Genomic DNA, 14,817 nt, shown 5'->3' with positions numbered 1-14,817 from the left:
TGATTCTCTGTGCAAGGCCTCACCAAGCAACAGAGACTCTGAAACTTTATTCTCAGTGCAGACACAGGGAGCCTCTGACTCCTGACATGCACTAGGGTACTTTGATTTTTGGAACATGCCAGTGGGTTCTCTGTTCAGCATGGCGCAGGGAGGGTCCCCAATTCTAGGTGCACACAGGAGGCCACACTAAGTGCCTGTAACTCTGACCCGGGGCAAGCTTGGCTCCAACCAACCCACAGCAGCCGCACGTCTTTGTGTCGGAGCTCTTCAGTGACACTTTGGGGGTGCAAAACTCCCACTGCACATGGCCGAGGCCCTGTCAACTCGACATTTGAACTTTCTGGTGATAGTCAGAATGGGGAGAGAATGAAACAATCCCCAGAGGAAAGAAAAGAAGGCATCGCCAAGAAAGGATATAAGTGAAACAGAAGCATGCAACACGACAGAAAAAGAATTCAGAGTAATGGTCATACAGTTCATATACAGGATGGACGAGAAAATCAACAACCTATGAAAAAATCAGGAAGAAATGAAAAATGATATAGCTACAATCAAAAACACCATGGAAGGCTTCAACAGTAGACTAGAAGAAGCAGAGGACCGAATTAGTGAGTTAGAAGATAAAGTAGAGAAACAAGCCCAGTCTGAACAGCAACCAGAGAAAAAAATTAAAAAGCAGGAGGAGAACATAAGGGAGCTCTGGGACAATGCAAAACAAAATAACATACATATAATAGGGTTGCCAGAAGGACAAGAAGAGCAACAAGGACTAGAAAATTTATTTGAAGAAACAATGACAGAAAACTTCCCTGATATGGGGAAAAAAGTTACACAAGTATAGAGAGGCCCAAGCAAGATGAATCCCAAAAGAACCACACCAAGACATGCCATAATTACAATGTCAAATGTTGACGACAAAGAGAGAATGTTAAAGGCTGCAAGAGAGAGACAGAGAGTTACCAACAAAGGATCCCCCATCAGATTATCAAATGATTCTCAACAGAAACACATCAAGCTAGAGGGGAATGGAAGGAGATATACAAAGTGATGCCAAGCAAGGGACTGAATCCAAGAATACTCTATCCAGCAATACTCTATCAATCAAAATTGAAGGCGAAATCAGGAGCTTCACAGACAAAAAAAGGCTAAGGGAGTTTATCACTACCAAGCCAGCAATGCAAGAAATGCTAAAGGGAATGCTGTAAAAAGAAGAAATAAAAAGGTAAGAAGGAACACAGGCTCAAAAAATAAAAATGGCTACAAACAAGTACCTTTCAATAATAACTTTTTTTTTAGGATATACTGTAATTTATTGAGAGCCTCCCCACCCCACCCTGGCAGTCTCTAGGTCACTTTTTCCACTTATAGATCTTCTGTGTTAGCCTCAAGAAGATGGCTGGGGGCAGGGGCAAAGAGTACTGCTCAATGAGACCCAGAAGGTGGCTGTAACTGTCTTCCTCATACTGTATAAACACGGCCTGCAGATTCAGCTTTTCATAGAGTGCCTTCACCTGGGCCACCTTCTCAGCCTCTTTCTGCCCATAATTCTCCTGCAGAATCTGGCACTGTTCTGGAGAGGCCCGTTGTAGACACTGTACCACCAGCCAGCTGCATTTGTTGTCCTGGATGTCAGTGCCAATCTTGCCCGTCACACTGGAGTCCCCAAAGAGACCAAGGTAATCATCCTGGATCTGAAAGAGCTCTCCCATCTCCAGCAGGATCTTCTTGGCATTGCCGTGTTTCTTCTCCCCGTCAATGCCTGCCATATACATAGCAGCAGCTACAGGAAGGTAGAAGGAGTAGAAAGCTGCCTTATACTTGACAATAGATTTGTACCTCTTTTCAGTGAATCTGCCAAGATCCACGTTGCACTGAGGGCTGTGATGAGGTCCAGGGCCTGTCCAATATCAGTCTGATAGGAAGTATGCAGGAAGAGTTCCATCAGGTTCAGGTAATAGGGCTGCTCCCGGCAGTAGAGCCTCAGCAGTCGGTAGATACATGCTTCCAGGAGAAGAGCATCATTCACAGCATCCAAACCAATGCCTGGCTTCTGATACCAGCAGATCTGCCCCCATTGAGTGAAGGATGCATCTATAATGTAGTCTGCCACCAGGAAGAAAGTTTGGAGCAGTTCCACACATCAGCCCACAGTCATGGCCCACTGGAGACTATCAGCATCCTGCTTGCTTGGTTCCACCAGATCCTGGAAAGTTATCAGCACCGTCATACCCCGTAGGTACTTCCCTCCAATGACATTGTACTCCAGGACCTCCTCAAGCTGGGCAATAGTATCTACTGTATCTGGGTGCCCCAGGTCATCCTGAGTCAGCATCTTGACAATCAGTGAGAAGTGCTGGATGAAATTCTGCTTTTTTTTGTCCATAAACATCCAATTTCTGGTATCCATTCATTCTGAGGGAGGAATAAAGTACTCTGTTCCAGGATTCCAGTTCCCTCAATAATAACTTTAAACTTAAATGGACTAAATGCTCCAATCAAAATACATCGAGTGGCTGAATGGATAAAACAACATGACCCATATAGATGGTGTCTACAAGACACCCACCTCACAACAAGGGACTCACACAGACTGAAAGTGAAGGGATGGAAAAATATCTACCAGGCAAATGGAAATGAAAAAAAAGAGCTGGGGTAGCAATACTTATATCTGACAAAATAGACCTCAAAGTGAAGGCCATAACAAGAGATAAGAAAGGCCACTTCATAATACTAAAGGGATCGATACAACAAGAGGATATAACCCTGATAAACATATATGTACCCAATGCAGGAGCACCCTAATACATAAAAAAACAAAAAACTCCTGGATGATAGCAAGGGAGAGATCGACAACAATACAATCATAGCAGGGGACTTTAATACACCAATGACATCACTGGATAAATCCTCTAGACAAAAAATCAGCAAAGAAACAACAATTCTAAATGACTCACTAGATCAGATGGACTTAATTGACATCTTCAGAACATTTCACCCCAAAGCCTCGGAATATACGTTCTTCTCAAGTGCACATGGGACATTTTCAAAAATAGACCACATAGTGGGTCACAAGCAAAGTCTCCCCAAATTCAAGAAGATTGAAATCATATCAAGCATCTTCTCAGTCCACAATGGCATAATATTAGTAAGAAACTACAATAAAAAACAATCCAAAACACTCAAACACTTGGAAGCTGAATAGCATGTTATTTAATATTGCTTGGGTTACCAATGAGATCAAAGAAGAAATTAAAGACATCCGGCAAACTAATGACAATAAAAACAAAACAATCCAAAACCTATGGGACACAATGAAAGCAGGCCTGAGAGGGAAGTTTATAGTTCTACAAGCCTACAGCAAAAAAAAAAAAAAAAAAAAAAAGTAAATTATCTAACTCTACAACTCAAAGAATTAGAAAGAGAGCAACAAGAAAAGCCCAGAGTGAGCAGTAGAAAGGAGATAATAAAGATGAGAGCAGAAATAAATGGCATAGAGACCCCCCAAAAAAAACAATACAAAAGATCAACCAAACCAAGAGCTGGTGCTTTGAAAGGATAAAAAAGACTGATGAAGCTCTAGCCAGGTTCACCAAGAAGCAAAGACAGAGGAGCCAAATAAACAAAATCAGAAAGGATAGAGGTGAAATAACAACAGACCCCACAGAAATACAAAAGATTGTTAAAAAATACTATGAACAACTATATTCCAACAAACTAGACAACCTGGAGGAAATGGACATATTCCTAGAAAAATACAACCTTCCAAACTCAATCAGGAAGATTCTAAAAATCTCAATAGGCCGATAACTATGGAAGAAATTTGAAGCAGTAATCAAAAGGCTTCCAGCAAACACAAGCCCAGGGCCAGACAGCTTCACAGGAGAGCTATACCAAACATTCAATGAAGAACTAAAACCTATCCTCCACAGACTATTTCAAAAAATGCAAGAGGAAGGAACACTTCCAAGCTCATCCTATGAAGCAAGCATCACCTTAATACCAAAACCAGATAAAGACAATACAATGAAAGAGAATTATAGACCCACCAAACAGCTGCGAACCCGAGAACACCGGTCTCAAGTGGCGCAAGCACGTGGATTCAGTGGAGCTCTACACTACCTCACGGAAAGGAGAGACAGAACTACATAACCAGACACTCGGAGAAAAGAAATCATGGGGAGACAAAGAAACAGCCTGCATAAGAAAGAAAAGCAGGCATCACCAGAAAAAGAAATAAACAAAATGAAGGCAAGCAACATGTCAGAGAAAGAATTCAGAGAAATGGTCATAAGGTGGATGAAAAGAATGGAAGACAAATTCGACAATATGTGTAAGAACCAAGAGGAAATGAAGAACTAAGAGGAAATGAAGAACCAAGAAGAAATGAAAAATGACATCGCTGCTGTAAAGAACTCAATAGAAAGCATCAACAGTTGACTAGAAGAAGCAGAGGACCGCATCAGTGAGCTAGAAGACAAGGTAGAAAAAAATGCCCAAGTAGAGGAGCTACTAGAAAAAAAATATTAAAAAGCAGGAGGAGAGCCTAAGGGAACTTTGGGACAACACAAAACAAAACAACATCCACATAATAGGGGTGCCAGAAGGAGAGGAAACTGAGTAAGGAATAGAAAACCTGCTTGAAGAAATAATGACAGAAAATATCCCTGATATAGAGAAGACAAAATCCACACAAATCCAAGAAGCTCACAGAGACCCAAGCAAAATGAACCCTAAAAGACCAACGCCAAGGCACATTATAATTAAATTGTCAAACACTAACGACAAAGCAAGAATTTTAAAAGCAGCCAGAGAGATACAGAAAGTTACCTACAAAGGATCCCCCATCAGACTAGCAACTGATTTCTCAATGGAAACACATCAGGCCAGAAGGGAATGGAATGAAATATACAAAGTCATGCAAAAGAAGGGTCTGAATCCAAGAATACTATACACAGCAAGGCTATCAATCAAAACTGAAGGTAAAATCAGGAGCTTCACAGACAAAAAAGGACTAAGGGAGATTTTACGACCAAACCAGCAATGCAAGAAATGCTAAAGGGTCTGTGTAAAAAGAAGAAATAGGAAGCGAAGAAGGAACACAGGGGTAAAGAATAAAAATGGCAACAAACAAAGTCCCTATCAATAATAACTTTAAATGTAAATGGATTAAATGCCCCAATCAAAAGGCATAGGGTGGCTGAGTGGGTAAGAAAACATGACCCATATATCTGCTGTCTACAGGAAACCCACCTCAGAAAAAAAGATGCACACAGACTGAGGGTGAAGGGATGGAAAAAGTTTTTTTCAGGTGACTGGAAATGAAAAAGAAGCTGGGGTAGCAATACTTATATCTGACAAATTAGATCTCAAAGTGAAGGACATAAAAAGAGATAAGGAAGGCCACTTCATAATACTAAAGGGAGCATTCCAACAAGAAGAAATAACTCTGATAAACATATATGCACCCAATACAGGAGCACCCAAATACATAAAGGAAACTCCTGGAGGATATCAAGGGAGAGATTGACAGCAATACAATCATAGTAGGAGACTTTAATACCCCACTATCACCATTGGACAAATGCTCTAAACAAAAAATCAGCAAAGAAACATCAATCCTAAATGACTCACTAGACCAGATGGAATTAATTGACATCTTTAGAACATTTCACCTCAAAGCCACAGAATATACACTCTTCTCAAGTGCACATGGGTCATTTCCAAAGATAGACATATATTGGGTCACAGGCAAAGTCTCTTCAAAGACAATATGTTAGAAATCATATCAAGCATCTTCTCAGATCACAGTGGCATAAAACTGGAAATCAACTACAATAAAAACAATCCAAAAAAATTAAACACATGGAGACTAAATAGCATGCTATTAAACAATTATTGGGTTACCAGAGAGATCAAGGGAGAAATAAAAAAACATCATGGCAACAAACGATAATGAAAACACAACAATCCAAAATCTATGTGACACAGCGAAAGCAGTCTTGAGAGGGAAGTTCATAGCTCTACAAGCCTACTGAAAAAAAATAAACAATGGTAATAAATTACCTAACCCTACAACTCAAAGAGTTATGAAGAGAGCAACAAAAAAAGCCCAGTGTAAGCAGATGGAAGGAAATAATAAAGATCAGAGCAGAGATAAACGACATAGAGACCAAAAAAAAAAAAAAAAATACAAAAGATCAACAAAACCAAGAGCTGGCTCTTTAAAGGATAACTGAGATTGATGAACCTCTAGCCAGGCTCACCAAGAAGTAAAGAGAGAGGACCCAAATAAACAAAATCAGAAATGAAAGAGGAGAAATAACAACAGACCCCACCGAAATACAAAGGATTGTTAAAAAAAAATACTATGGCCGAAACTGGTTTGGCTCAGTGGATAGAGCGTCGGCCTGCGGACTGAAGGGTCCCGGGTTCGATTCCGGTCAAGGGCATGTACCTTGGTTGCGGGCACATCCCCAGTGGGAGGTGTGCAGGAGGCAGCTGATCGATGTTTCTCTCTCATCGATGTTTCTGGCTTTCTATCCCTCTCCTTTCCTCTCTGTAAAATATCAATAAAATATATTTAAAAAAAAATACTATGAACAAATCTATTCCAACAAACTAGACAACCTGGAGAAAGTGGACATATTCCTAGAAAAATACAACATTCCAAACTCAATCAGGAAGAATCTAAACATCTCAATAGGCCAGGGGTGGGCAAACTTTTTGACTCGAGGGCCACAATTGGTTCTTAAACTGGACCGGAGGGCCGGAACAAAAGCATGGATGGAGTGTTTGTGTGAACTAATATAAATTCAAAGTAAAGGAGCGGAGGGGAGAGCAAGAGAACCCTCCGCTCTTTCGGCTCCGTGGGCCAGATAGAACAGCTGAACGGGCCGGATCTGGCCCACGGGCCATAGTTAGCCCACGGCTGCAATAGGCCAATAACTATGGAAGAAATGGAAGCAGTCATCAAAAAGCTTCCAGCAAACAAAAGCCAGGGGCCAGACGGCTTCACAGGGGAATTTTACCAAACATCCAAGGAAGAACTAAAACCAATCCTCCTCAGACTATTCCAAAAAATTCAAGAGGAAGGAACACTTCCACGCTCATTCTATGAATCCAGCATCAATCTAATACCAAAACCAGATGAAAACAACACAATGAAACAGAATTACAGGCCAATATCCCTCCTGAACATAGATGCAAAAATCCTCAACAAAATTCTAGCAAATCAAATCCAGCAGTATATCAGAAAGATCATACACCATAACCAAGTAGGATTTATCCCAGGGATGCAAAGATGGTACAATATCCGTAAATCAATAAATGTGATACATCACATATACAAATTGAGGGATAAAAACCACATAGTCATATGAATTGATGCAGAAAAAGCATTTGACAAAATCCAACAACCTTTCCTGATAAAAACTCTCAGCAAGGTGGGAATAGAAGGATCATAACTCAACATCATAGATGCCATATATGATAAACCCACAGCCAACATCATACTCAATGGACAAAAACTAAAACCATTTCCCCTAAGAACAGGAACAAGACAGGGATGCCCACTCTCACCACTCCTGTTTGACATTGTACTGGAAGTATTAGCCATTGCAATTAGACAAGAAGAAGAAATAAAAGGCATCCAAATTGGAAAAGAAGAAGTAAAGCTGTCCTTATTTGCAGATGACATGATACTGTATATAGAAAACCCTAAAGACTCCATCAAAAAACTATTAGACTTAATAAATGAATTAGGCAATGTAGCAGGATACAAAATTAATGCCCAGAAATCTATGGCATTTCTATACACCAATAGTGAACTTACAGAAAGAGAGACTAAAAAAGCAATCCCATTTACCATCGCACCAGAAAAATTAAGATACCTAGGAATAAACTTAACTAAGGAGGTAAAAGACCTATATGCAAAAAACTACAGGACACTGAAAAAAGAAATAGAGGAAGACATAAACAGATGGAAGAACATACCATGTTCATGGATTGGTAGAATCAACATCATTAAAATGTCCATACTACCCAAAGCAATCTATAGATTCAATGCAATCACCATTAAAATACCAAAGGCATATTTCACAGAACTAGAACAAACTCTCCAACTATTAATCTGGAACAACAAAAAAGAGCCCGAATAACCACAGCAATCCTGAGAAAGAAGAACAAACTAGGTGGGATCTCAATACCTGATATCAAGCTGTATTACGAAGCCACTGTTCTCAAAAGAGCCTGGTACTGGCACAAGAACAGACATATAGATCAATGGAATAGAATAGAGAACCCAGAAATCGACCCAAACCCAATAGCCCAATTAATATTCGCCAAAGGAGGCATGAACATACAATGGAGTCAAGACAGGCTCTTCAATAATTGGTGTTGGGAAAATTAGACAGATACATGCAAAAAAAAAAATGAAACTAGACCACCAACTTACACCATACACAAAAATAAACTCAAAATGGATAAAGGACTTAATCATAAGACAGGAAACCATAAAAATACTAGAGGAATCCACAGCAGCAAAATCTCAGACATTTGTTGAAGGAATTTCTTCATTGATACTGCTCCTAGGGCAATAGAAACTAAAGAGAAAATAAACAAATGGGACTACATCAAAATAAAAAGCTTTTGCACAGCAAAGGAAACCATCAACAAAACAACAAGAAAGCCCACTACATGGGAGAACATATTTGCCAATGTTATCGCAGATAAGGGTTTAATCTCCAATATTTACAGGGAACTCATACAACTTAACAAAAGGAAGATAAACAATCCAATAAAAAAATGGGCAATGGACCTAAATAGAAACTTTTCAAAAGAAGACAGAAGAAAGGCCAAGAGACATATGAAAACATGCTTAAAGTCACTAATTATCCAAGAGATGCAAATCAAAACAACAATGCGGTACTATCTCACACCTGTCAGAATGGCTATTATCAACAAATCAGTAAACGACAAATGCTGGCGAGGATGCGGAGAAAAAGGAACCCTCGTGCACTGCTGTTGAGAATGCAGATTGGTGCAGCCACTGTGGAGAACAGTATGGAGTTTCCTCAAAACACTAAAAATGGAATTCCCATTTGACCCAGTGATCCCACTTTTAGGAATATATCCCAAGAAACTAGAAACACGAATCAGAAAGGATATATGCACCCCTATGTTCATAGCAGCACAATTTACCATAGCTAAGATTTGGAAACAGCCTAAGTGCCCATCAGCAGATGAGTGGATTAAAAAACTCTGGTGCATCTACACAATGGAATACTATGCTGCGCAAAAAAAAAGAAGGAATTCCTACCATTTGCAACAACATGGATGGACCTGGAGAGCATTATGCTAAGTGAAATAAGCTAGTCAGAGAAAGATAAATATCACATGATCTCACTCATCTATGGGAAATAATGAACAACATAAAGTGATGAACAAAAACATATCCAGAGACAGGGAAGCACTGATCAGACTGTGAAACCTCAGAGGGAAGGTATGTGAGGGTGGGGTAAGGGGGAGAGATCAACCAAAGGACTTGTATGCATGCATATAAGCCTAACCAGTGGACACAGACAACAGGGGGGTGAGGGCATGGGAGGGGGGTTGGGAAGGTAATGGGGGGATGAGGACAAATATGTAATACCTTAATCAATAAAGAAATTAAAATGCAAAAAAAAAAATAGCCCTAGCTGGTTTGGTTCAATGGATAGAGCATCAGCCTGCAGACTGAAGGGTCCCAGGTTCCATTCTGGCCAAGGGCACATGCCTGGATTGCGGACTCGATCCCCAGTATGGGGCATGCAGGAGGCAGCCAATCAATGATTCTCTCTCATCATTGATGTTTCTATCTCTCTCTCCCTCTCCCTTCCTCTCTAAAATCAATAAAATATATTTTTTAAAAAATAAAATAAAATAAAAAAGAAGCTCCAATTCCTCAAACCCACTTAGAGAACCATATTCCTGTCCTTGGAAATGTAATCCTATCAATGCATGAGGTACCAGAATTCACTCAAGTAACAGGCTATTTTTATGACAGACCAATAAGATATCCTACTAAGTTGTCTGAGGAACACTGTTGTTCAGAATTATCCATGATTCCAATTATCCATGATTTCGTGCTGCTAAACTTGAAAGAGATGCCACCATTTTGCCGATTGCTTAGAAACCCTCAGAAACCTCAGCACTACACTGTCCCAAAATTTGAAGGCAAAGAAGAAAGTAAGGCAATCTTGTCGCCACAGTAGCTGGCTAAGTGCGTCATTATGACAAAGTTCAAACAATTTGAAATTTGAGACAATACACTGTTCACTTCAATTATCAACTGCCCACACGCCAGCTCTGCTTACCAGCAAAAGTGTCTGCACAAGCATTCACTCCTACAAGATGTTTAGAGGTTCCAAAATTGGAGATTTTCACCACTCCACTATAGGTATTCACCAGAACATTATCACCCTGTAGAAAATAAAGAACATCAAATGCTTAAAGACAGATTTCAAAAAAAAAAAAAAAAACACAAAACAAAACGAAAGCAAATCAGATTTGGACCTTATGAAACAGTGACCTGAGATGCATTTACAAGACCTCTTTGGCTCAGACAAGCAAATACCTTTATGTCTCTGTGCACAATCTGGTTTTCGTGGAGATAGTTAAGGCCTTCCAGGATCTGCTTAGTGTAAACCTTGAGGGTGGACTCCTTTATCGGCCCCCACTTTGATTGCAAAAGAGAAAAAAGGCTTCCTGGAAATGGACACAGCAGAAAACTCATCAGGGTGATGAAGATTAAGTTCTAAGAGTTCAGGGAAATAAAGTCAGGTGATGTTTTGATCCTAATATAAGCACTTACACCAAAATCTTTGCAGCTGGACTAAATGCAATGCCTTTTCCTCCATCTGTTGCCTGTTTCCAAAAGAGTGAGCACTGCAGCCAGAGAATGGACTAGAAGTGAATCAGCATATCAGCCTGACCAGAGAAGGTGGAGAGTGAATTAGAACCCCTTGTGAACCTGGAAATTCAGGGGGGCCACCTTTGGGTTTAGCTCTGTTCGGCTGCACAAAGTCAGAAGAGCACAACAGTTGCTCTGTGACCTTGGGTTGGCTAGCCCAACACTGTAGATCCTGGATATATGTCTCAGCCACTCAGCTTGGATCAAAGCCACATCTTACATGTGAGATTCAACCTTTGAGCCCAGGAGTTACTTTAGTTACCAATCTAAGGGAATAGTGACCAATCAGAGGGGATATCAAGGCACCAGGATCTTCAGCCTTTATAAGCTGTAGGGAAGAGGGACTCAGTGGGACTCTTTTCCCCCTCCCTACTTGGGAGTCCATTCTGTGGGATGCTTCCCTCTCCCTACGCGGGAATCCGTACTTGTTCTTCAATAAATCTCCACCTTTGCTATACCACTTTTTTGACTGTGGATTCATTCTTCGATTCCGTCGGACAAAGAATCCGGATTCCAGTCCAAAAATTCGGTATCACCAGGTCAAAGGGACAGTGACATCTTAGCAACCCCCCTGCAATTATACTATTAAACATTAAACCTTTAGGCCCAAAGTAAACTTCCCTTCACTTTATTCTGACCCTGTTTCAGAGCTCTTTACCCAGAGCTATGGGGGGGGGGGGAAACAACCTTGTTATGCCTCAGTTTCCCCATCTGCAAAAGGGGATGTACACATCTATTGTCATCCTTAAACCTCACACCTAGAATATTAATTAATGTGAATAGTAACTGACATATTTTCTGTTAGACTATGAGTAACCTGACGGAAGAGGAAACTTTATTTCTCCTTAATGTAATCCTCAAAATCAAGCCCACTGTCTGGCTCTTAATATATATTAGTTAGGCTCCTACTATAATAGTAGGCTCTTAATACTTGTTAGTTGAGTGAGTAAATACAGATTTCTAACTGAAGTTTTTACATTTGTATTGAGATTATAATTATCATTATTAATTTTTAAATTATTTAAATGAAGACCTACTGAGTTCTTGCTCTCTGCCACACACCATTTTAAGAGCTTTACATACATTTTCTCATTCAATCCACCCAAATCCTCACTAAGATAGGGTCAATATTACTCCAATAATTGTTACCACACCTGTGGACGAAAAGGGGCCACATGCTAACCTAACTCAGAAAAGGCCTGTGTGGAGGCCTTGCAAATTCAAGAGACCTAAAGTAACCACAAAGGATGGTCTGAAATGAAAACCTTTATTAAAAACCAGTTTATAGTGGGTAGTCATGTCCTAGGCCAGTATCTTCCCTGACAAAGATCAACTATGATCTTTCCAGAGCCTACTGTCTTTTTGCATCTACCCTGTTTCCCCGAAAATAAGACAGTGTCTTATATTAATTTTTGCCCCCAAAGACACGCTAGGTCTTATTTTCAGGGAATGTCTTATTTTTCCATGAAGAAGAATACGGTACACATTTATTGTTAAATGAAAATAAAGGAAATTTATTACCTGTATACGGTACGGTAGCACGGTAGCTGTCAACACAAACCAGACAAACTGTGAATCCTACAGTATCAAGAATTTACCCATTTATTCAATGACAATCATGTCATCATCTTCTGGAACATCATCATAACAATCCAATTCCTGAATTTCCTGGTGAATTTCTTGTGACTCCATTTATTTCAGAATCAGTGGACCAAATCTCTCATGTTTAGCAATAGCACTGTCTTTAAATGAGTACTTCTTGTCAAGGTAGCCTGCTCGCAGTGCATTTGCAATGCAACTGTCAGTGATTTTCTCCCATGAATTCTTCACCCAAGTCACAACTTCTTGCAGTTTAGGTTTCACAAAGTTTCCACGCTGATTTCTCTCCATTCTATTTTCAATGTAGTCATTAATTTCCATGCTCAAATTGTCTTTGAATGGCTTGTTTATTGCAATATCAAGAGTCTGGAGATCATTATCTGATCTATTTTTCTTTCGTGAAGAAATGTCTTCATGTCTTTAGCGCGGTGAGTGCTGGCTGCATCCCAGACTAGCAGACCTCTTTGGCTCCCTCGCATAACAAGCAGCAGCATTAAATCAACCCACTTCCTTATAACTGCTTGTGTGGCCCAGGCTTTTTCAGTTTCAAGAATAAAAACACCCAAAACACGTTCAATCTTTTCCTTCTTGCCCTTAGAAATGATTAAAGGTGGGATTTTAGTGCCATCCAGACGAATTGCCAAAATACAGGAAACACGTGCACTTTCATAAGCAGTGGAGGGAATGTACGCTAAGGAGGCACCCTGCTGTTCAATTGTTGTTTGAGATGATTGGCCCATAAACACTGCAGTTTCATCCATAGCAATCATGTTGGAAAGATTGTATTTAGAGAAGTCAGCATCATCAATAAAGGATTTGAATGCAAGTGCTCGCTTAATAACTTGAGTATCTTCCAACCTAAACAATGTTGTAGATCTTCTTAAAGACAGTTCACTTTGCTGAAGGAAATTATCCAGCCAGTGTTGTGATGCTTTGAAGTCTTCGGGGGCTATGTCAAACTGTGGTGCCATTGCAAGGGCAAATTCTTGAATCTGAGCCCTATTCACAACCAAAGCCTTTGCTCTCCTGTCAACAACCCATTCACAGATCAGGTCTTCCAGCTCAGAAAATAATTGTTGCCGACCTGATCCACACTTGTGCTTTTTAGCATTTCCCTTGTCCACTTGTTCAATGAGGTTACCATACTCTGCTCGCCATTTTCGGACCAATCGGATACTCAACATCTTCTCTTTGCAGAAAGCAGTAAGATTTTGGTCCCAAGAGTCTTCCATGATTCCTTTCTTGTACTCCACGGAGTAGCTTTTTCTTTTTGCGCTCATTTCTAGGGGTAAAAAAAAAGTAATTGGGGTATCAAGGTGGGGGGAGGGGGATCACTCAAAATGACACAGGGGGGATCAGAGGGGGGAATCAAAATGGCACAGGAGAATCAGAGGGGGGATGACCATTTTAGTAACCCCTTTTGATCCTCCTGTGTCATTTTGATTTCCCCCTCTGATCCTCCTGTGTCATTTTAAGTGATCCCCCTCCCCCCACCCCTGTGCCACTGAACACCTTCACCAGACATCCCCCTACCCCTTTATCAGATATTTACCCCCTGCCTGGGGACTGTCACTGGGCTTGCTGGGGCCTGGATCTGGGCTGGAGCAGGGTCTGCCACTGACTGAGAACCTTCAGTCATCATGAAGGCGGCCGCGAGCATCAGGTAGTGTCACCAGAGACAGACCAGCACTCACCACCTTCGCCGCGTCCTGTCCGCTCTAATCCTCCTGTTCTTCTACACGTATCTGCGAAAGTCTCCTCCTCTCTCCCGCCCCACGCTCACCGCTCACTCCGACCTTCGCTCTGCCTCCACACAGCAGTGATGTCAGGACTCCGCGTAACGTCACTGGTTGCTAGACGCCAGTCGGGGCGGCCCTAGCGACCAGTTTACGGTAAATTAATTTTCATTCTGAGACAGAGCCTGGGGGCCTTATTTTCGGGGGGATGCCTTCTATTTCACTCAGAAGGAAACCTGTAAGTAGGTCTTACTTTCGGAGGATGTTTTATTTTTGGGAAAACACGGTAAGATAACTTACCTGTGGAATGTCAAGGTAACTTGAACTTCCCTTTTTCTGGACCCCTCAGGGCACAGCCCTGGTGCCCTGACTGAGACCACAGATTCCCTCATTGTTATTGTTATCATATTAATTGTTGACTGTTAACTACCTTACACCCACCTGAGTAAAGAAGCATGTGTCTATCATTTTACTATTTATCCAATCCCAGAGGTTCCCGCCCCCCTCGCTTTGCTTTCTCCCACCTCCCTAATC

The 14,817-nt window shown here is 40.9% G+C and overlaps 1 pseudogene across 1 annotated transcript; it reads right to left on the bottom strand.

Moving 5' to 3' along the window:
* Window positions 1-1,349: 1,349 nt before the first annotated feature.
* Window positions 1,350-2,423, bottom strand: LOC308236112 (farnesyl pyrophosphate synthase-like; annotated as a pseudogene). Its single transcript has one exon. The product of its transcript is annotated as a farnesyl pyrophosphate synthase-like (transcript).
* Between the last annotated feature and the right edge of the window lie 12,394 nt (window positions 2,424-14,817).

Source organism: Plecotus auritus, assembly GCF_963455305.1.
Source record: "Plecotus auritus genome assembly, chromosome: 10".
Lineage (NCBI taxonomy): Eukaryota > Metazoa > Chordata > Mammalia > Chiroptera > Vespertilionidae > Plecotus > Plecotus auritus.
This window is presented reverse-complemented; position numbering and strand designations above follow the sequence as displayed.